At 45.5% G+C, this 22091-nt stretch overlaps 1 long non-coding RNA gene across 4 annotated transcripts; it reads right to left on the bottom strand.

Moving 5' to 3' along the window:
• Positions 1-321: 321 nt before the first annotated feature.
• On the bottom strand, positions 322-15745 carry LOC109549636 (uncharacterized). Of its 4 annotated transcripts, none has more exons than XR_012330411.1 (5): positions 15426-15727; positions 15181-15250; positions 3010-3144; positions 1742-2128; positions 323-1453 (listed from the first exon to the last, which is right to left on the bottom strand). It is a non-coding gene; the product is annotated as an uncharacterized lncRNA (long non-coding RNA). The 4 variants fall into 4 exon arrangements; XR_012330412.1 differs by having other exon boundaries at positions 325-952; positions 15426-15723; XR_012330410.1 differs by having other exon boundaries at positions 322-2128; positions 15426-15732.
• Between the last annotated feature and the right edge of the window lie 6346 nt (positions 15746-22091).

The raw sequence follows: 22091 nt of genomic DNA, 5'->3' as shown, positions 1-22091 counted from the left end.
ATGGCCGCTGAGCCTGCGCGTCCGGAGCCTGTGCTCCGCAACAGGAGAGGCCACAACGGTGAGAGGCCTGCGTACCGCCAAATACAAAAACAAAAACCAAAATATATATATATATATATATATATATACATACACGCAGAGCCCAACTTCAGGTCGATTGAATGGAAACACCTGAAGGTGGAGACCAGGCATTGTGTTGTTAAAAACTATCCCAGGTAATTAAGAGGCTTAGTGAAGGCGGAGAATTCCTGTAAATGCACATTCTCTAGCTCTTTAGGTGTATAAAAGAAGCAGCAGCCACCATTATTACCACGGAACAGAAATCTTATAGAGATGAAAACATTTAAAGGGCATTTTTATTTTAAAGACATTGTTTTGGGAGAACTCACTGGTTAAAGGGCAACTAATTGCGTGGCAGTGATAGTAAGTAAGGAAAACAGTGTCATTTATACATGAAATCCTCTAAGTGTGTGCTTTCCACTTATGATTCCTATCATCGGATGCTCCCATTAGAGCTAGAGTAAGGGGAGGGGTGGGGGCAGGGAGAATGACAGATGAAGGGAACAGCAGGAGATGAAGTGGGCAGAGTATGAAACCAGGAGATGGGGGTGACAGAGGGGAGTGACATTTCCGAGGTCACGTGACCAGGGTCACGGAGCGCCAGCAAGAGGCACGAGGTAGGGCTGTGACAAGTGGGGAGAAATGTGACCAAGGGCATTGGCAGCAGTGGTGTAGGGGCTATGAGGCACAGGGACTAGGATTCAGAGGCCGGAGAGGCGACAAGAGAAGCCAGGAAGGAACCGGAGTCGGGGGCAGGTGTCCCATGGTGCCTCAGCCAGAAGGAGGTGGAGCGTCCGATCCTCAGATGGGAGCTTCAACACGGGGCTCCGCCCCATGAAACCAGCCGAGAGCCCAGCTCCAGGTGATAAGCACTGGAGGGGGCCAGAGCCTGCTGAATGGCGAAATAAGAAAGATAACCCCAGAAATCTACAAAGGTCCCCTCCCGTGGGACATGCTTGGGACCAGAGCCTGCAGGTACAGTTAAAGGAGACCTACTTCTCCGATTGTGACTGAGCAGAACCCTCCCAGTCCCAGCAAAGATCGTTTCCACCCGGGAAACCTCTGCTTCCATTAGCATCCCTTCCTGCTCAGCCGTTTACGCGTCTAGCTTCCCTCCGCGTGACTCCTGAGGTTAAGGAGTGTGGTAACACACCTTCGCTAACCCTCTCCAAGACAGAGAGGGTGGTAGGGTTTCCTGAATTGAATAAACAAACGTTTGCACGTGCCTTTCACCTCCTAACGCATAACAGAGCAAGAGTCAAACTCACCTCAGTTACTCAGTGGAGCTTCTGGCTTAGGGATGTGCACTCACGTGTGACCCCGAGGAGCACAGCCAGACTCATTCTGGAAATGACAGGAAAGCCTCAGTGATGCTGACAGTCTACTGGTGCAACTAGAGGAGATAAATTCCCTCCCAAAGGGGAAAAAGAGTTGTAGGGAGAGAATGTAGGTCAGTCAGCCAGCAGGGCAGTTATTCAAACTGGGTTGGACATCAGAATCACAGCGTTTCAAAAAACACAGATCCTGGGACCTACCCTCTGCGACTCTGACACAGTTGGTAGATCTGAGCCTGGGTGCAATGGAGCTGCTTTTAAAAAGCTCCCAGGTGATTCTGGGCACACGCAGCCAGGTCTGGGAGCTGGCACTGCTGCTAGCCAGATGCTTCTACCCCGTGTCTCACCTCAGCACAGCCTCTGGCAGCACAGCCCGCTTCCTCTGGCCCGGGCTTGCTGGCAGCCTCGGGTTGGGGTGATGACAGGGCTTCCTGGGCCCCCGAGTGCCACCCTCTTGCTTCCTACACCTTGTGAGGGCTCGCTCTGTGTTCACTCTCCTTGGACGGGGCTGTGTGAGTGCGAGTTCCTGGGCAGAATCTGTTCTTGGCCGATGCGTGAAACTCTATCACAACTGGCTCTGCTCCAGCTGGCTGTTTCTTGGCGCCAACTCAAGAATTCAGGCACGATGGAGGAGAATCCTTTCTTCTCTGCATCTGGGGATGAGTGTGCACTGCCCAGCAAGGGAGGGGCTGGCGCAAGAGGGTCTGAGGGAAGGTCAGCTTCCCCCTAGAGTCCTAGAGGGGGAAGGAGAGAGAGAGAGAAATTCATTAGTACCCATTAACATCTTAGTGTGGACTTGGGGACTTCCCTGGTGGTCCAGCGGTTGGGACTCTGTGCTTCCACTGCAGGGGGCACGGGTTCGATCCCTGGTCAGGGAACTAAGATCCCACGTGCCGCGAGGTGCGGCCAGAAAAAAAAGGAAAAGGAAAAGAAAAGGATTGTGACAAGCCTGAGAAAGGCCTCACGCTGAACTTTGTCTGGAATGAGGGGTAGGGATGGATGGTCTCCAAGGCCTCTTCCTACTCTGGCATCTGTTAGTTCAGTCACCGAATATCAATATTGATGCTCCCTTCCGTGTGCCAGGCACGGTTCTAGGCACCGGGGACACACCCAGTGAACAGGACAGAGAAGGCTCATCTCTGGTGGGGCTCACAGCCTGGTACCTGCCATTGCAGCTGCCTGAGGAAGGTGGTCCTTCGGGTGGCCACTCCGGGGGTGGGTGGACCACCGGACACTGGCTGAGACTCAGAGACAAGTGTCCCTTCCTTCCAGTCATCCTCAGGGCCTGCTCTGAGTGGGAGCAGATGCCAGGAACAGATGATGTCACGCTCTGCACTGTGAGGGCCGCTCCTGGCTGGCTTCTGGAGCCTTGCGTCCTTGGAGAGATGGGGAGTGTTTCTGGGTACTTCAGCCCCGTGGGCATGGCTGTCCCTAGATGCCCATCAGATTCAGAGACACTGGCTCTGGGGACGTAGGAGTCAACCTTCAGTGTTGGACTTAATGAAACAGGCTGAAGGCTGGAGAGACACTCAGAGGTCTTAAGGAATTAAAAATAGGAAAAATATCTGGGAATTTGGTGCCAGGTTTGAGTTTAAATAGATGGGTAATGTCATACCGAAGATTCTGGCTTTGGATTTGTGAAGTGTTGGATTCAATAGCAAGAATCTGTCTTTGGCTTTTACTGTGCAGGAAACTGAAACAGGCTAATATTGAAGGTATAAAGGGACCGTACAAATGGATGTCAGGAAACCTGGAAAGAAAGAAGAATGGCCAATTAGTGTATTTATATAGAAGCTAATTTTCATATGAAAAAATAAGAGATTCTTACTTGAGAAATTGAGCTACTAAGGGCCCACTTTGGTTATTTGCAGTTTCTCCTTCCTTCTCCCACGGAAAAATGATACAGTTTCTCTTCCTTTTCCTCATTCCTCACGTGCCTTCTCTTTTACCTCTCCCCTGACTCAATTCTGCAAATACCAGAGTCCAAAAAACTATTATGCTGCTACACAAAAGCGCGGGCTATTTGTAGAAGTCATAGGCTCACGTGGCTGGTGAGACTGGATGTTGGTCCCCTTCCCCTCCTCTGTCTGCCAACAGAATTGCACCCCATCTGCCCAGGAAAACGGGCTCCTCCATGTTTTGAAGAACTCCAGAGGAGGAGAGGCTCTGATCTCCCTTGATAACTTATCCCAAGCCTGATATCCTCATTGGCAGAGATTATTTTCTAGCTTAAGTCACTCCTGTGGGAGCTGAAGCTCATTTCCTTTTGTTCTGTCCTCACTAGAGACTGTGAACAGCTGGTCTCCATCCTCTGAGGAATATCCCTTTAAACCTTGCAGGCCATTGTGTAATGGCCTCTAGACTTTCTTGTCCTCAGACTAAGAATCATAGCTTCTTTTCCCCGTCCGTCGTGGGTCCTATTTTCCAGCCCCTTTCACATCTTTGTTCTTTGAATGCTCTCAGATTTTTCTAAGCTATTCCCCTTTGGAAGTTATTTGAAGGAAAACAACAGAAGGGTCTTTAGATGTACTCAGTACTGGCTGCCCTCTCACCTTACCACCAACCTTCTTGCTCCCACTGGCTGGGTGGCTTCTGGGTCCTTGACCCCCAGGCCAAGAGCATGAGCCCCAGCTCAGCATTGGGCTCACCTGAACTGAGAACAGTGCCTGTCCTTTGTCAGGCTCTCAAGGACTTGCTAAATGAACTCTTGTCCCTAAACTGTCCCATCTGGAGTTCTCTTGGACAGAATGGGTAATCTAAGCCCTGACTGCTAATGTGAAAAATCCCTTTGTTTAAGAAAAGAAAGAAAAAATTAAGTTCAGAAAAGTCTAAGGGTGGAATTTCCTGGCAGTCCAGTGGTTGGAACGCTGAGCTCTCACTGCTGAGGGCCCAGGTTCAATCCCTGGCCGGGGAACTGAGATCCAGCAAGTTGTGCTGCACAGCCAAAAAAAAAAAAAAGAATAGAAAAGTCTAATGATTTTGTTGAGAACAATGATGCCTTGGGCACCTTGCCTTGTTAGTGGGGGTGGGGTGGAGGTGGAAGTGACCAGTAAATGGAGTTAGGGGGCTCGGGTGCCCTAGGATGTGAGATTGAGGCCCCGGGGGATGACTGGGGATGGATGAGGGTGGAGGCCTGTAGGGTAGTTAGAGGGACAGATGTTCAAACAGAAACTAAGGACTCTGCTCGCCAGACTTCAGGACAGAGTCTGGTGAAGGAGGCAGTAGGGAAAGTCTTGGGAAGTGACAGGTGTAAATGGGGACTGGGTAGCTCAAGGGACTCCAAAGTGGAGAGGGGGAGGGAGGGGGAGAAAGAGAGATTAAGTCTAAGGTGAGGTCTGACATCTCAGGATATAACCAGCAAGGACATTAATAAACTCCTCAGAATAGTGTTGGCCTGGAGTGAGGGTAAGGAAAAATTATTCAGAAAGAACATCACTTCGTCAGAGATGAAGGGTTTAAAATGAGCTGTATTTAGAGGAATCTGTAGAAGTGAGCTAGGAAGTCAAACTGGAGATAACCAAGACCCTCAGGCAAGTTAGTTCAAGTAATTGGATGCTGTGTCTATGTGACTTAACCTAATGAGTGCAAGAGCGATGCCTATGAAGCAGTATAATCTCTAAAAAACAAAGCATAAACAGTTACATAGTTGTTATCATCTTTAGTCACCTGGGGCCATTTGTTCAAACAATGTGAAGATTTCCACACCCCTCTCTTGGTCTTTTTTTTTTTTTTTTTTGGCCACGCACTCGGCTTGCTGGATCTTATTAGCCCTGACCAGGGATTGAACCCGTGGCCCCTACAGTGGAAGCTCAGAGTCCCTAACCACTGGACCACCAGGGAATTCCCTGGTTTTATTTTCTAAGCCTACAACATTGACAGACTTTCATATACCTTTCTTTATTGGTGGGGAATCTTCATCTTCTGAGAATGTATTTCATTTTGAGGAACAGTTAGATGTAATTGGAGCCAAGACTGGGGAAAAGATGAGTGATCAGGTTGGCAAGTGTTGAAAACTAGAGCCAGACAGAAGTTAGAGCTGTGAAAGTAGATTTTATTCAGGAATGATTGTAATAGGGGTAGAGAGACCTCAGTACAGAACTGGGCTCCATTCTGAATGGACAAGTGGGGATTTCTAGCCAAGGAGAAGGGTGGGGGTCAGTGGATGGAAAATTACTAAAATTCTATCTAGGTAAATGGGGATTCTGGCTAAACAGACTTAGGATTCTTGCTGAAGGCAGACCAGGGTGATGTGATACCAAGCAGAGGAGATGAGAAATTTGATCCAATATGGAGGGTGATCAGATATTGAGGGTGAGGATCCTAGCTAAACTGATTTAGCAGGAATTTTGCTAAAATTGAGCAAAGTAAAGACTGTCCTAACCTCCAAAGGTTGAGACCAAGCTGATAAGAAGGTTCAGAGGAGCCTGACTAAAGTTTGGTCAAGGAGGGCGTCTTGTCAGGTTTTTTCTTTTTTTAATATCAAAAGTACTTTACAGGGAATTCCCTGGAGGTCCAATGGTTAGAACTCTGAGCTCCCACTGCAGGGGTTCCACCCCTAGTCTGGGAACTAAGATCCCGCATACTGCTTGGCGCCGCCAAAATAAATAAGTAAAAAGAAAAAGATTAAAAAAAAAGTACTTTGCAGAGGCTTAGTTTGAGTTGGAGCCTTGAACTAGAATTTCCTCTTTCTGCCATGCTGAGAATCTATCAGAGGCTTTGGAATTTCTTCATAAGTTCGATGGACTGTTTGACCTTGAGGAATGAATTTTGCATGAACAATGCCCCTGACGTCAAAGAAACCAATCCACTCTGTCATCCGTTGTGATTTTGCTACATCAGCGTTATGGGTCCTCCCAGGGGTTGGAGAGCCCCACTGTAGGCGCTGACACTCATTTTCCAGGTCATGTTGGAAAACACATGGTTCATCACCACTTACTCTATTCCTGAAGAATGTACCATTTGTTCAGCTGTCCTTAAAAGATAAGGGCAAAAGAGGCATACATCTCTTCCATTTCTATCTATCACTCAAAAATGTGTGGTGCAATCTATATGTTCAAGTTGTCTCTAAGGAAGAGTCTGTTTCTTTATCTAAATTTAACTCTTCAGCCTTCTTTCTCCCAGTCAGTCACCCATGTGAATTAGCCAAATTGCTGACTGCCTAAACATTTTTATTAATCTTATGGACTACTGCTTATGCATCAAGGATGCCTTTGCTACCTTTTAAACTGTTTCTGTTTAAAATGATTGTTCTATAACAAACTCCTTCTTTTTTCCAAATGCATCCTTTCAGAGTAATTTCATTTGGTATTTAGTATTCTTTGCATTCAATGATTCTTATATATAGTTTAAACATAGGTAAAATGTGTTTTACTTTGTGATCATAATTTGTGATCATAATTTCTTAATACTGATTGACCTATCTTGAGGGAGTAAGGTAGGAAGTGGAGAGTAGAGCCAGCTTTTGTTGAATTGTTACTAGAAGCCAGGAACAAATTATTATCTCATTAAAACTTTACAAAAACCTAGGAGGTAGATATTATTATTCCCTTTTGGCAGAAGAGAATAACTGAAACTTAGATGAATTGCTCACCTAAAGTCACACAGCGAGTTAGTGGTAAGGTCAGGGAGCTAACTCAGGGGTTCTAAATTCTAGGAAAAACAATCTAGATGTTTTAGACACCAAGAATCCAGTTCTCAGTGTACTATATTGTCATAAAAATGGTCTGTCTTGTGGTGTAAGGAAGCTGTTTCCTCTGTCTTCCACAGACCCAGCCTTCCCTAAAATGGCATCTAATGGTCATTCTAGAGGCAGGCATTTGGTCATCTGTTAGTCCTGTCTTTCTTCCAATCATTACAACTTTCTTCTCAGGACTGATTTTTCATGCTTTTGATAATCCATGGTACACTTTTTTGGAATCTCCCTAATACATTCACAATTGCTTTAAAAAAAAACCCAAACATCAGGGGCCACAACAGAGTGAACTCTTCTTATAAAGGTCAGGTTAACACAGAGGACAGTAGTGTGGTTACTTACTGCATGAGGGTGTCATGCTCCTGTTAGAACGTTGATTTCATGTAGACACTGCCTCCAATCCTACTAGCATTGTACTGCTGACTTATATACAAATATGCAAGTGCGTGTATGTGTGCATTGGCACACACAAACATACTTATCTACTGTGTGTGTGTGTGTGTGTGTGTGTGTGTGTGTGTGTGTGTGTGTGTGTCAGCTTTGGCCCCTGTATCTTTTTCTGCTATTCCTGCTCTTACAACACATGAAGGAAGAATAGAAACCAGCCAGAGGCAGGGTGTTTTCGTGAAGGAAAATGCATGTGGGAAGGCTTTGAGGAAAGGGAAAAGAGGGTTATAGTAGATATTTGTTAGCTGGGGGAGAGTGGCTGACGACAGTGTTGAAGAGGCATCCGGGCACCAGTCGACTCACTTGATCCTTACACCAATCCTATAAAGCAGGTACTCCTAGTATCTGCTATTTACTAATGTGGAAACTGAGACCCAAAATGTTAAATAACTTTCCCAAGCTAGCTTACTTAATAAACATTTGTTGAATGAAATAAAAAGAACTAACTTCATGGTGTTGATTTGAACTTGGGGAAATTTTTATTCCTCGGCATGCAATTGGGTTGATTTCTGCATTCTGCTTTAAATGCCTTAAAGTGCCTTCAAATACCTTAAGGTATAAAAATATGAACTGATGAACGCACCTTCTTTCTCCATGAGTTTTTGTTTGAATGTTGTTTTACTTCTCCTCTGTAAATGGATATGATATTAACTCTTAGATTCTGGAAATAGCAATGCCTTAATTTCCTAGGCCACAATGTCTCAATTCATACCTAGTTCTGTCTTTAGCAGTAAATCCTGGCTCCGCCATCATTTTGGGCCATTTACTTAAACACTCAGTGCATTAAAGAACCAATCAGGTCCGATAAGCAAGACACTAGGGTAAGGGATGCTCTGTAAGCTGTCAGAACCTGTTGGAACACTCCACAGATTCCAAGTCTGAGAACTCCACTATGGTACAAAGAGAGAGCCTGATATAACTTGCTTTGGGGGACATTAGTCATGACTTTACATACATTTAAGTACTTTAAGTGAATATCTTTAAAGTACAAAATATTCCTTTGAAAAGGACACCTTGACATCTTCCTCTTCATTTCATTTCCAATCCATCATTCACTCCTATTGGCTTTACTTCCTGTTTCTGGAATCCTCCTGTTTCTCTCCCTCTCTGTCTCACCACTCTCGTCTTGGCTCTCATTATTTCTTTTTATTCTTTCTTTCTGGTTTTTTTTGGCCGGGCCATGTGGCTTGTGGAATCTTGGTTCCCCAACCAGGGATCGAACCCATGGCCTCTGCAGTGGAAGCACAAAGTCCTAACCACTGGGCTGCCAGGGAAGCCCCCTTGGCTCTCATTATTTCTCACATGAATTGCTTCAACAGCACTGGACTCGTTACCTTTCCCCACTCTGATTCCTTCCCTCTCATAACCCCACAATGTGGTATTTGACGATGTCCATCTCATCATGAGAGGTCCTCCCCTTCCATGGCTTCCTGTTACCCTGATGCTAAGGACTCAGATCTGGAAACCATCCTACAAATCCCTGCACGTGGGCCCCCCTCCCCCTCCAGCCTCATCCTGCCCCCACCCCATGCTTCTTGTGCCCTGTGCTCCCCCGCATTGGCCTTCTCAGGGGCCCTTTAACCATCCATGCTCTCCTTGCAATATTGTTTCCTTCTCTCCTCTCCTGATGCCAGCACTCCTCCACATCTCAACTCAGGGGTCACTCCCTCAGGAAGCTCTCCTTGACTAAGTCAGCATCCTGTACCTTTCGAAGGTGCAACTATGTGTGATTGCAGATTCATGTGTATCTTGTCCATTAGAATTTAAGGGGACCATGCCTTCTGTTTGTTTGCTCTCGACGGTACCCATAGTGCCTGGCCAGAGGGTGGCACAGTGTAGGGGCTTAAAAAACATTTGTTGAATAAAGTGTGCAAAGCCTTAAAAGTAACTATGCATTTTGTGCTATTTCATTAGGGTAAAATGTGGCTCATTTTAAGTGCTTTTGAGACACTCCCCCATCACAGCAGCATGCTCTGGTGGGTAGGCTGCTGCACCAGCAGCTAGAAGCCCTGGTAAAACCGGACCGTCTCCAGCCTCCTTGCCTGCCTTGAAGGCCTGGTGAGGAAATGCATTACGTGAAGCGCTTCCTAAGCTGGAAAGTTCTTTAGGAATGCAAGATGATATTGTAAGTCAGATTCAAGAGCTGAATCACTCCAGCTGACTTGAAGACATTCTCGTGGACGATACTGAAAATTAGAATCTACATTGTCTTGAGTGAGCAGAAAAACACGGTAAGACCTGTGGACCAATGTCTCTTTTTCGTAAGTGAAAGCCAGAAATAGAACAAGTTACCAACGTTAGAGTCACACAAAAAGCCATTATTTCCCCGTGATAACTGTTGTACCTTGAAATGCAGTGTGCTTCTTTCAAGTGTGTCTTCTCCCAGGAGTAACCCCTTGTCTCTGCTCTTGTCTGGGGACAGGATGCAAAGGGGCCCAATTCCAGCAGCCATTCTGTGGGGCTCAGGACACCACTTACAGGGTCGTGACCCCTGAGACTGGGCCATGGGGGCAACAGGGACCACGGAAGGCTGTTTCTGCAAAAAGAGCGAGCAGCTATGCCAGCTTTGGAGAAGCTAGAGATCAATCCTTATATGGGCTGGAGGAACAACGGGAGGGGAAAGAAGGGAGCAACAGAAAGACGAGACAGGCCCAGGTAAAGGTTTGATTCTCTGACTGTTGCATTTAATAACATTGACATTTTAAGGGCCAGGGAGAGGGTGGAGGGCTTGAGTGGGTGACTCAGTTCTTGGGTTTCCTGCTGCCATTGTGGGGTTCTGGGCTATTTTCTGCAAGCCTGCATGAATACAAGCCTTCCCCTGAGAGGATGTCAGAAACTTAAAGTAACAAGAAATAAAGCTTTTATAGGCAAAGGGGTGGAGGTGGAAAAAAAATCCTATCTCTTGGACCCACGATGCCCACCCATTTCTGAATTGGTTAGGGAGGACTCTTCCTGGGACACTTGTTTTCCTCATATGTGTGTTGCTCTCTGGGTTCTTTGGAACATAGGGAGACCAGACCCTAGTTTCTGGCCACTGGACTTTAAATCTAGGCAAGTCAGATATAATTAAGACATCAGAGGGCCTGGTAGATAATAAATAGTGTGAAGACTGTGACCAAGAGACTGTGCAGTTTTACTTGACAAAGTTACACAGGTACTAAGAACGGTACTTAGGCCAAGATGAAGTGTCTGCAGCTGATGGGAACCATGCTCACTGAATTGCGTTGATGATCCCTTTCCGTGTCAGCGGCTGACCTTCTGAGCATCTCAGTCAAGTATTTAACTTCCCTGAGTTTCCACCCATCTAGTTTCCCGAAGGAGACAATGCAGTGTGTCTCAGAAAAAATGTTTCAGTATTCTCTTAGGAGAATGTAAGCATTATTACAAGGATTGTTCCTGGTGTGGACGGTGATAGTGATGACGTGTTGATTCAGGACTAAAGAACATCCTACCCAGTGGCTGTTCATTTGAAGGAGGAAAAAAATCCATCCTAGACCACTCCACTGCCCCATTGACCTTGGGTCATTTATCTCTGGACTCTACCTTTGCCCTCCTTCCCCCAAATTCTGTAACCAGCAGGGGCCCAGTCTCCCTGTCTTTGAGAAAGAGGAGTGGACGGAGAGGGTGAAATTCCAGTTCTGAGGTTAGAACCCCAGTAGGCCCCTTGAAGAACTCTACGTCTATAAGATTAGTTGAGAAGGAGATGTGACAGATTGTTAGTAGCAGGGCTTCTTTTCTGATTTTGTTTTGTTTTTGGCCTTGCCGCTTGGCTTGTGGGATCTTAGTTCCCCTACTGGGGTTCGAACCTGAGCCCCTTCCAGTGGAAGCTCGGAGTCCTAACCACTGGACAGTCCTGGGGGAATTCCCAGTACCAGGGCTTCTTAATAGACTTTTAAAATAAAAAAAAATATGTTTACATATTTGTTGTTTTTAGGAGGGAATTTATATACTTTAACATATCATTTCACAAATTCTGAGAATAAACCTGTTTTCCTGTATTCAGTCTAAATACGAATGGGTCATTGGTGGAACAGAAGTGTCAGGGAGAAAAACCTTTTTCTCTATCCTGTTTAGTGTTTTTCTTGGGGGCCTGCAAATTAAATCGACAAAAGACAAGTTAGCAAGAGAAGAAAACAGATTTAATTACCTACTTAGTCAGGGGAGTTCACGAGGAAATGTGACTCAAGGAGGTGGTTAGATTTTAGGGCTTCTACACCATAATCATAGGGGATGGGGAGGGGCAAAGGGGCACTTCTGGGAGAACAGATGACTTTTTTGTAAGATAAATGCGCTCATAGGAGAAGAGATAGGAAATACGGTAGTTTTGTGACACTGTCTGTTTGGGTGAGGTGCTTCTGTCTCTAGAATAGATTCGAGTTGCTCTCTGGAAAGGGATTTATGACAAACAAGTTCTTCGGGAAGGCAATGCTTTTAGGCAGATAAGGGGTTTCAAGAAGGCAAATGTCTTCAGCTCAAAATAATTCTTATGCCAAAGTGGCATATTTTCAGGTGGCAGGTCCTGTTCCCCTTCATTTATGTCCCGAATTCTAATACTACAAATTCTCTGTTCAAGACTCTTCAACAGGGCTTCCCTGGTGGCACAGTGGTTGAGAGTCCGCCTGCCGATGCAGGGGACACGAGTTCGTGCCCCGGTCCGGGAAGATCCCACGTGCCGCTGAGCGGCTGGGCCCGTGAGCCATGGCCGCTGAGCCTGCGCATCCGGGAGAGGCCACAACAGTGAGAGGCCCGCGTACCGCAAAAAACAAAACAAAAACAAAAAACACTCTTCAACAGCTTCTCATTTGACTTAGCATAAAACCCGAGTCTTTACCACGGCCCCCCTCCTCCACCCTCACCCCCACCCAATGCTGCTCTTCAAAAGGGGTGGAGTGGGGAGCGGGTCTTGATTTCGGACCACATCAGTCCTCTTGCCACTGGGAGGGCTCCTCCCCAGGGCTTCCCGGACCTCCAGGGAAGGCGAGGCCTGGAGGATCCCATTCTTGTCTTTCCACTTTCTTCTTAGCACCTCTCACATCTGATGTATATTTACCTATTTAGTGCATGGGAAGGCAAGGTCCCTGAGAAAAAGGGCTTTGTTTTGTTCACTTCTGTGCCCACACTGCCCCGCCCCCCTGGCACATAGTAGGCCCTCAAAAAATTGTGAGCAGGGCAGACTCTACTGCTGTCCCTCAATAGCTTACTGTTTAGAGGGAGAGTCAATAGGAAAAGGGTACCTAATCTCTGGTGCAGTGCGTGCCAGGGGGGGCAGCAGCTCTGGAGCAGGTGCCTGGCTTGCCCAGCGCGAGGCTTCATGAGATTGCAGTGAGGGGTGGGGGGGTGCTGAGTAGAAGGAGCATATCTTCGTTCTTCCCACCTCTCCAGGTTTCTAGAATTAGGCTGAGTGGAGGCACTGAAATACTGTTCCCTATGCAAGACCACTTGTTATGAATCTTTTGTCTGCTTTGATTTAATTCCCGGAAGATTCAAGTATCATTTTGTCAGTGTAAAAAAGAAGTTCTTGTTTGTGTGCTATTTGTATGAACTCCCGGGGTGGTTTATATGAATGAGGATGAAGATGTTATCAGTCGGGGGTGTGGTGGATTGTAACCACCTGCACTGACATCTGTCTTCTTTCTAGGTAGCATTCTTTCTTCTTCAGCAAACTCCTCTGTTACTCCATGGGGTGCACAAGCTAATAAATTATTCTTAAGCCAGCCTCAATTGGGAATCTGTCCCTTGCAAATGACAGACTAGTACAGGGACTATATTATGTTGACAGTGGGTTCATAAATGGATTGAATGAAGATAGCTTCTTCTGACATTTGTCTGTTCCCCTTAATATTTAGTATGACATTTAACACAGAGTAGGTGCTCAAAAAATTAGATGACTTGATATCCTTAACACACAAACACATAGACAAAGAGAATAGAAAAGTATATTTTGACCAAAGTTGCAATCTTGGATGAGTACTGATTAGGAATGTTTTGTTTTCTAGTGTGGTATTACTATCAAAATTCAGTGATGGCAGAATATGTACTCCTAGAAGAATCGTTTCTCATTTTATATTGGCTAAGACTATCTTTCATTTGCTTGCAAATAACCATCTTACAAAAAAGACCAGAAGATATAACCTCAAAATGAATTCCCAGAGGGGAAGAGATGCAGTTTGATGGGTATAATAATAACAGTAACAAGGATTACAGCACAACATTGACAACGTAAAGGGGTTTAAATGCTTTACATAATCCTTTCACTGAGTCTTCACAGTTATCTGTCCTGTAGAAATTCTCATTCCCATTTTACTGAAGAGGAAACAGAGTCTTATAGAGATTGATTTAAATGAAAATTGGAGCTAGAGCCTAGAGAATAGGCTGGAATTCCTGCTGGGCTCCCTTGGGAGTTGTCCCTATTGCTGGAGGAAGATCACTGACCTCTCAGGGCCTTCTCTGAAGATTTGAGATTGTTTTGCCATCTCAAAGGCTTAAGGAGATTTATCATTGTTTTTAAACTTTCTAATACGCTCAAGGTACCCGTGCAAAAAGTTTGGAGACCCTGATTCTTTCCAACCCCAAATGGCAGGAACAGCTCTCCAAACCCGAATCCAAAACACTTTACATGTAGGGTGACTTGTGTTACAGGGCAAATGCCCTGATAAATGAGATTCATCAGAAAATTCATCAAGTTTCCTTTTCTCCAGCTTCTAACTTCAAAGGTCCTCATAGAAATGAATCCGTAAATGCCATGTAGACTTTCAATAACATTCTGCCACCAGAACTTGCCCAGTGAGATGTGACCGTCCTCGGACACTTCTTGCACCTTCCTGATTTCTCCAAGTACTTCTTTTTCTAAAATTGGCTCACTTACTTTCCTTCCAGACCAAGCTGGGGTCGACGGTGGGGAGGACTTATATTATCGGAAATCCCGAATCAAGCACCAGGATAGGCAAATTTCTCTTTTCTTTCCCTCAACTTTGAAATCGTCTCTCGTCGGTGTATCCGGCTGTGATAAGCCAGCCTGATTTGGTGGTGGATTGGTATTGGGATGAGCCGGGTTAACTTAATCTCCTTTTAAGTAACCGAGAGTTTTGGGAATATTGACTGTGAACATTCAGACAGTGTTATTGTAAAGACACTTTCTCCATGTCCTGCTAGGAAACACGGAGCCCTCGCCTTCCGAGGTGGAGTTAGGAAGATTACGGGCGGACCCATATGCACGGTTATGATCAAGGATTCGAGTGTATTGGCCCGTCTACCGCACCAAAGAAATCCGGATTCTTAACACAACTGGGGTTTTCCGGGTGCGCCGAATGTGTGGGAGACTTGGGTGTCAGGCACCGTTAATGGGCCATGACCGATGGGAACATTTCTGCCTCTTTCATCTTCACGCTGAAGGTCCCCCCCCACCCCGCCCCAATGAAAATGTGCTAGGAGGAAAAGGAGTTGGGATAATAATTTCCTTTCTTTTCCTCCTGTTGGCTTCTGCTGGCAAGTTGTCCTTTAATAAAAAGCACGATGGGCAAGTGTGAGAGCGTCTAGCTTGAAGCTGGAGACAAAACCCCACCGGGGAATGCCAGACCGTCCACCGGGGGAAACTGAACACCGACTACCTTCCCCACCCAAGGCAGCCTCCTGCCCACCGCTACTCACCGGCTGCACTGGCTTTTCGAAACCTCGAAGCTGAAGATTTTCAAAGAAGGAGGGTGAGTTGCTGCAGCTGCTGCATCAAACAAAAGCAAACAGATTAAATTAATTTAGGCTTCAAAATCAGTCCCATTCTCTAATTCATAAAATACTTCAAACACGGAGAGAAATGTCATCTCCCAGATGATTGAGGCTAATCCACTTTATCTCTTTTTTTCTCTCGCATTTGAATGCAAACCATCAAGACATACCTCGCCAGTCAAAATAAACTCATTCCAAACGCTTCCGTCGGCTTTTAATAAGTCTTCTCGGCTCCGTACACAAAACAAACTCCTGTTTCGACCGAGCTCAACGGGCTGTGTGCAAAAAAAAGAGGGACAGTGTACTCATTACAGTCTGTTAAATTGCCAACACTCGGCAATTAAAAGGTATGGCCCCGTGGAAACACTGCAAAACAGCAGTTAGTCTCATTGTCTTCTGATTAACAAGATTGTTATTTTAGCTCTCCAGGTACCAGGCTTCAGAAACAAAACATTCTTGGCTCCTGGGGAACTCCAGGAAAACAGGGAGTTGTTGACAGCTAGGACTTGTGGAAAGGACCGTTTATACTATAAATAAATTTGCACATCCTTGTGGTTGCAATAAATACACTTCCACACCCATTCTATTGGACTAGATGCAGAAACCGTTTACAGGGAAGTCAAAAAGTCTTGCCCACAGCAAACAACACTTGTCCTACTTATGAGGTCAAAGCGGGTGCTGCTGAGTAATGAATGCCTCCCCTCGGGACACAGAAATTTGGATTTTTTCCCTGCAAACAGGCTCTGTGGTCGACGCCACAGGCGCAGGGCTGGAAGGGATCGTGGAGGCTGTTATTTGTGCTGGGCCTGAGCTCCTCACTGCTTGGCAATCATTTAAAAAATGATGACCCAAATCTTTGCCATTCGCCAAGTGTGAGTACTTTGTGGTGAAGAGGAATGCAGCTCTTTGATTCCTGCATTCCTCCCCGTTTCCCTGTGTGGGTGGAAAAAAAGGCCAAGAATGTGAGTGATACAAAATCTCTTATGTTCTAAAGAAACCAAAGGAAGCAATGTATCTTTCCGATTCTGCCAAGATACAATTTTAAGTTTGACGCCCATGTGATTTTTCTTTCATATGATTGAGACCTTCATGGTTTTCCTTAGGACATCAACAGAAAATGTAAAACACTGATTTTCTTTTTAAGTGAATGGGGTGGGGGGAAGTCCCTTTTAAGAGACTAGGCACAAGGGATGTTTTCCTAATTATAAAGACAGTATTTACTGTAAGATTAAAAGTATAACTGCAGTTGCTTAAGACTTGAACAGTTTTCAGGGAAAAAACCCCTAAAGTTACTTTGTCAGTAAATTTCTCAGGGGCCTATTGTTTATTTTACCCCAGCCATAAATTTCCTCTTAAATGCAGTCTTTTGCATTGACATTAGGTGGTGAGAGACCAAGATCATCTTGCAGTTTTAATGATATGCTGGTTTACACTTTAATGGCCAACTTCCATTTTTCAGGATTTTGCTAGATAAGACTGTACAATGCTTTGTTAATTAAACTTGATCTTAGGAAACAGGTACATTTTATACAAAATAAACACATGCCCTGAAATTGGTTGTTTTTGATGAAAGGCCCTCCCTAGAAATATCCTGTGTGGAGAGAAAAATAAAACCACTTTCAGCTAGAGAGAACCAAACACCAAATACCTTGAAAATCTGATGTTTTGCTCCTTATTAAGTCAGATTTAAGAGCATTACTAAGTTATACAGCCTGACTGATATTTTCATTTTTTGGAAGAGGGACAAGTCTGGGCATTAAATGCGTAACAGCAATTATTATCTGCGTGTGGGTTTAATTAGGAAAGAAGTCAGGTTTTTATTTTTCATAATTGTCATCGTCATGACCCAGTCTCCATGTCAAGCTTGGCGCTGAGCGGAAAGGCTCACAGGACCTCCAGCCCTCCCAGGCTTCTTGCCTCAGCGCACTCCCTTCTCCTTGCCCAGTATTTCTTCTTTTAGCTTCTAGTGGGACCTTCTGAAAACTGATTATTTGGAGGAACTTAGTAAGGCTCTTAGGGAGAAGAACAACTTTAATGAGTTCTAGGAGATAGGAATCCTCAAGACCCAGGACTGAAATCCAGTCTGGGGAAATGTGATGATTCCTTTTGCTCTGACTACAGCTCCGTGCATCAGGGCAGAATATCTATGCAAACACCAGGGAGGGTTGTTCCAATTTCCTGTAGTCTCTTGTGTGTGTGTGTGTGTGTGTGTGTGTGTGTGTGTGTGTGAAGAACTATAGTGAATCCGATGGCCCTCTTTGCCTCTCTTTAATGTTAGATTGTTTAGAACCTGCTTTCTTCCAAAATGGATTTGAGGCAGCTTCCAAAACACACAAAAATCAAGAAAACAAGAAAATAAGTCTAGAGCAAGATTTGGGGCTTTTGTGGGCCCTCCCTGGCAGTCCAGTTGTTAAGACTCTGTGCTCCCAATGCAGGGGGCCTGGGTTCCATCCCTGGTGGGGGAACTAAGATCCTGCATGCCCCACGGTGTGGCCAAAAAATTAAAAAAACAAGAAGAAACAAACAAAAAACTGAATCACTTTGCTGGACACCTGAAACTAACACAACATCCGTTAGAAAGAAAACAAAAAAAGATTTGGGGCTTTTTGGCCCACACAGTTTCTGCTACAAGTATCAGCTCTGCTGTTGTGTTGCCACAGCAGCTGTAGAAAATAGTCAAGGGGTCTATCGTGTTCACTGGAACCATAAACAGGCAGCAGGCGGGATTTGCCCGTGAACTGCTGTTTTCCGACCCCGGGTCTAGACTCAGAATGTTAAAATTAAGTAACGAAAATATATTAGGGTGAACTGTATAACTGAAGGGCCTGCATAATTGCTCAATGGGGTCTAAATTCAGCTGTGAGTTTCCTAAAGGTCAAAGCAAAGAGGAACGCTGGCCTTACCTTTATTATTATTTTTTAATTTATTTATTTAAGTTATTTATTTTTGGCTGCATTGGGTCTTAGTTGCTGCGCACGGGCTTTCTTTAGTTGCAGTGAGCGGGGGCTACTCTTCGTTGCGGTGCGCGTGCTTCTCATTGCGGTGGCTTCTCCTGTTGCGGAGCACGGCCTCTAGGTGCGCGGGCTTCAGTAGTTGTAGCACGTGGGCTCAGTAGTTGTGGCTCGCGGGCTCTAGAGCGCAGGCTCTGTAGTTGTGGCGCACGGGCTTAGTTGCTCTGTGGCATGTAGGGTCTTCCCGGACCAGGGCTCGAACCCGTGTCTCCTGCATTGGCAGGCGGATTCTTAACCACTGCGCCACCAGGGAAGTCCCAGCCTTACGTTTAAAAATCTCACTTTCCACGAGATGAAAGCACACCAGCTGCTCTGGAGGAATTCTGGCCTTGTGGTTTTGATCATTTCCTAAAGACCTGAGAAAGGGGCGTTATGTGGTATAAGGCAGGGGTCCCCAACCCCCAGGCCGCAGACCAGTACCGGTCTGCGGCCTGTTAGGAACCAGGCCGCTCGGCAGGAGGTGAGCGGAGAGGGGCCAAGCGGAGCTTCTTCTGCCGCTCCCCATCACTCGCATCACCGCCTGAGCCATCCCCTCCCCCATCCGTGGAAAAACTGTCTTCCACGAAACCGGTCCCTGGTGCCAAAATGGTTGGGGACCACTGGTATAAGGGACAAAGTCCACAGCATCGTATTTTCAACAGCCAGGTTCATGGAGCTGCTGTTAAGCATCCCTCCAAGTGAGCCAAGGGCGTGATTCCAAAGCACAGTCCAGAAAATGCAAATCTGAGGACATGAGACACTTTACTTGGATTGCCGGTGGTCTGGGCTGGAATCAAAGTAAAATGGAGACCGTTTAGCTAAAGGAACGAGTTGCACGCTTGTCACCCAGACAGTCTCCCTTGAATACTGAGTCGTTGAGCTCCCACCCAGTTTCAGGCTGGTGTCAGGATTCCCCTGTGGCCACAAGGTGCTCATTCAACCAGGGCAATTACGTTCCCGCTCATTCTTTCAGGTTCAGGACCAATCAGGCTTAGGTCCCCATTCCTGCTCTATCATAAAACCTAAAAGAAGGCAGAGGGCAATTATTTTCATGTCTTGTTATTACTTCACCCCTTGATGACTGGCACCATATTGATCACCATTTATTCAGTGGTTTCCAGGTGCCAGGGACTTGGCTAAGCACTCTCTGTGCGTGATCTCATTTTCATCCTCACAGCCCCATGGGGATACAGGCAACTGTTCTTATTCCTTTTCTTTCAGATGAGAAAGTTGAGGCTCAGAGAGATAGTAGCTTACCTGGCATCACTCATGAAGTATTTGGATATGAACATAGGCTTTATCTGGTTCTTTTATTTTTTTAGACTTTTTTTGAAACTGAAGTATAGTTGATGTATAATAGTATATAAGTTATAGGTGTACAATATAGTGATTCACAATTTTTTAAAAGGTTATGTGCCATTTATAGTTATTATAAAATATTGGCTAGATTCCCTGGTTGTACTATATATCCTTGTAGCTTATTTATTTTATACAGAGTATTTTGTGCCTCTTAAGCCCTTGCCCATAATTTGCCCCTCTCCCCTTCCCTCTCCCCACTGGGAACCACTCGTTCTCTATATCTGTGAGTCAGCTTCTTTTTTGTTATATTCACTAGTTTGTTGTTGTTAGTTTCTTTTCTTTTGGCCACGCTCCGTGGCGTGTGAGCTCTTAGTTCCCCCACCAGGGATCAAACCCGTGCCCCCTGCAGTGGAAGTGTGGAGTCCTAACCACTGGACTGCCAGGGAATTCCCATCTGTTGTATTTTTTACATTCCCCATGTAAGCATCTATCTGACTCTTAACCAAGGCCCTTCACGACCATCTCTCTCAGTGTTCTCACAACTTCCTGGTTTCCTGACCTTGACTTGCCTCTGCTGACTTCCCCGTGGTCTTCAGATTTCCTGCATGCTGAGGCCCGCTTGTCTGTTACTGGTTACTTTTGGGAGTGGCTCTTCTAGAACCCTTACCAGGCCTTGGTGTCTCATCATAGAATCCTGCTCAGGTTTTCACCTTAATCACTCGGTTCTTGACCCTTGACCTGGTTTCTCCTTCCAGAATGGCCTCACTCCCTCCCCACCACCTTTTCTTTGTCATACTTGTCATTACTACTACTGCCATTCCAGTGTAAACAAAGATGGACTTTTCAGTTCTTGTATAATTCCTACAATCTTCACAGCAGTGGTCTACATCTGGTTTTCTAATGACCAAAAATAGTAGGGGCATAGTCAACCTCTCAGTGACACATGTGAGATAACACATGGAATACCAGAATGTCCTTCTTTTTTAAAAATTTATATTATTTATTTATTTTTGGCTGTGTTGGATCTTCGTTGCTGTGCACGGGCTTTCTCTAGTTGCGGTGAGCGGGGTCTACTCTTCGTTGGTGCGCGGGCTTCTCATTGCAGTGGCTTCTCTTGTTGTGGAGCATGGGCTCTAGGCACGTGGGCTTCGGTAGTTGTGGCACGTGGGCTCAGTAGTTGTGGCTCGTGGGTTCTAGAGTGCAGGCTCAGTAGTTGTGGCGCACGGGCTTAGTTGCTCCGTGGCATGTAGGATCTTCCTGGACCAGGGCTCGAACCTATGTCCCCTGCATTGGCAGGCAGATTCTTAACCACTGGGCCACAAGGGAAGTCCAGAATGTCTTTCTTAATGTGGCAGTTCTCTTCAGATATTAAGAGAGACTTCATAATAATATTGGTAGCTTTTAATTGGCCTGACCATGCCCCACAAATGGAGAATGTTAGTAATTTTCCATGACCAGCTCTGGGCTACAAAGAATGTTATTAAATAAACCATTAAAGATAGAAAGATTCCTGAAATGGCCAGCATTTTCTGTTCCCAGCGATGAAAACCAAATATGCTGTTCACATTGCAGACGTGTATAACTTATTGGACTGTTTCAAGAACACAATGGGATGGAATCAGTGACTAAGAGAGAAAAGAAAATGAAATCCATTCATTCATCCAGTCATAGACTGGCTGAGAGAAAGCCAAGGTCGTAGCTAGGAAGATAATCTGAGGGCCAAGTCTAAAGAGAGGGGCAAACCAGAAACGGAAGAATGAACAATGATGTAAAAAGCCAGAGGACATGAGAGCTGCATGGAATGTGGCCTGAGGAATGGGTCAGGGTGAGAAGTTCAAAATTAAGACTCTGGACAGCGGGAGCATAAACCCTACGTGGCATGGGGTTTGGGTGCATAGGGACCGAGTGTGGTGACTCAGTGGCCCCTGAATAGGGTGATTCACAAGTTGTAAGAGTTACTCCTTTGCTCTCAACTGATGCTTTACTCAGTTCTCACAAGGTCTGAAATCTCATTAAAATAATAACTGTAGACACTTCCTGGAGAAGTGGAATAGCTTATCTTGAAAAATATCTGTGGAGCTTTGCAAGTTGTACCAATTTTCTATGGGTTAATGGCACATTTCTGTAATGTTGGATCTGTTCTTCAAAAGGCAGAAAGTAAAAACAGTCCTCTTCACATTGCAAACTTAAACTGTATGTAATGGCATAGTGACCCAGTTAGAAAGGCGCGTCTTAATGTAAGATGCTCAACCAGTTCCCAAAAGCGAGACAAAGAATGTCATGACCTCCCGCGAGTTGTGTTAATTTTACACAAAACTCAGTAAAATTTGAAGGCCTTGGTGTCGGTGGACCAGTCAGTGAGATGTTGGCTTCTGTATGATGGGTGTTTCTATTTGCCCAGCTTTGAGGAAGTTGTGTGAGGGAGAGAGAGAGAGAGAGAGAGAGAGAGAGAGAGGGAGAGAGAGACTCCCCTAAGCCCTCAGGGGAGAACTTCTTTAGAGCAGAACCAAGTTTGGCAAGTCTCTGAGGTCTGGAGTGAAATACAAT

This window comes from Tursiops truncatus, chromosome 2 (assembly GCF_011762595.2).
Source record: "Tursiops truncatus isolate mTurTru1 chromosome 2, mTurTru1.mat.Y, whole genome shotgun sequence".
In the NCBI taxonomy this organism is placed as follows: domain Eukaryota; kingdom Metazoa; phylum Chordata; class Mammalia; order Artiodactyla; family Delphinidae; genus Tursiops; species Tursiops truncatus.
This window is presented reverse-complemented; position numbering and strand designations above follow the sequence as displayed.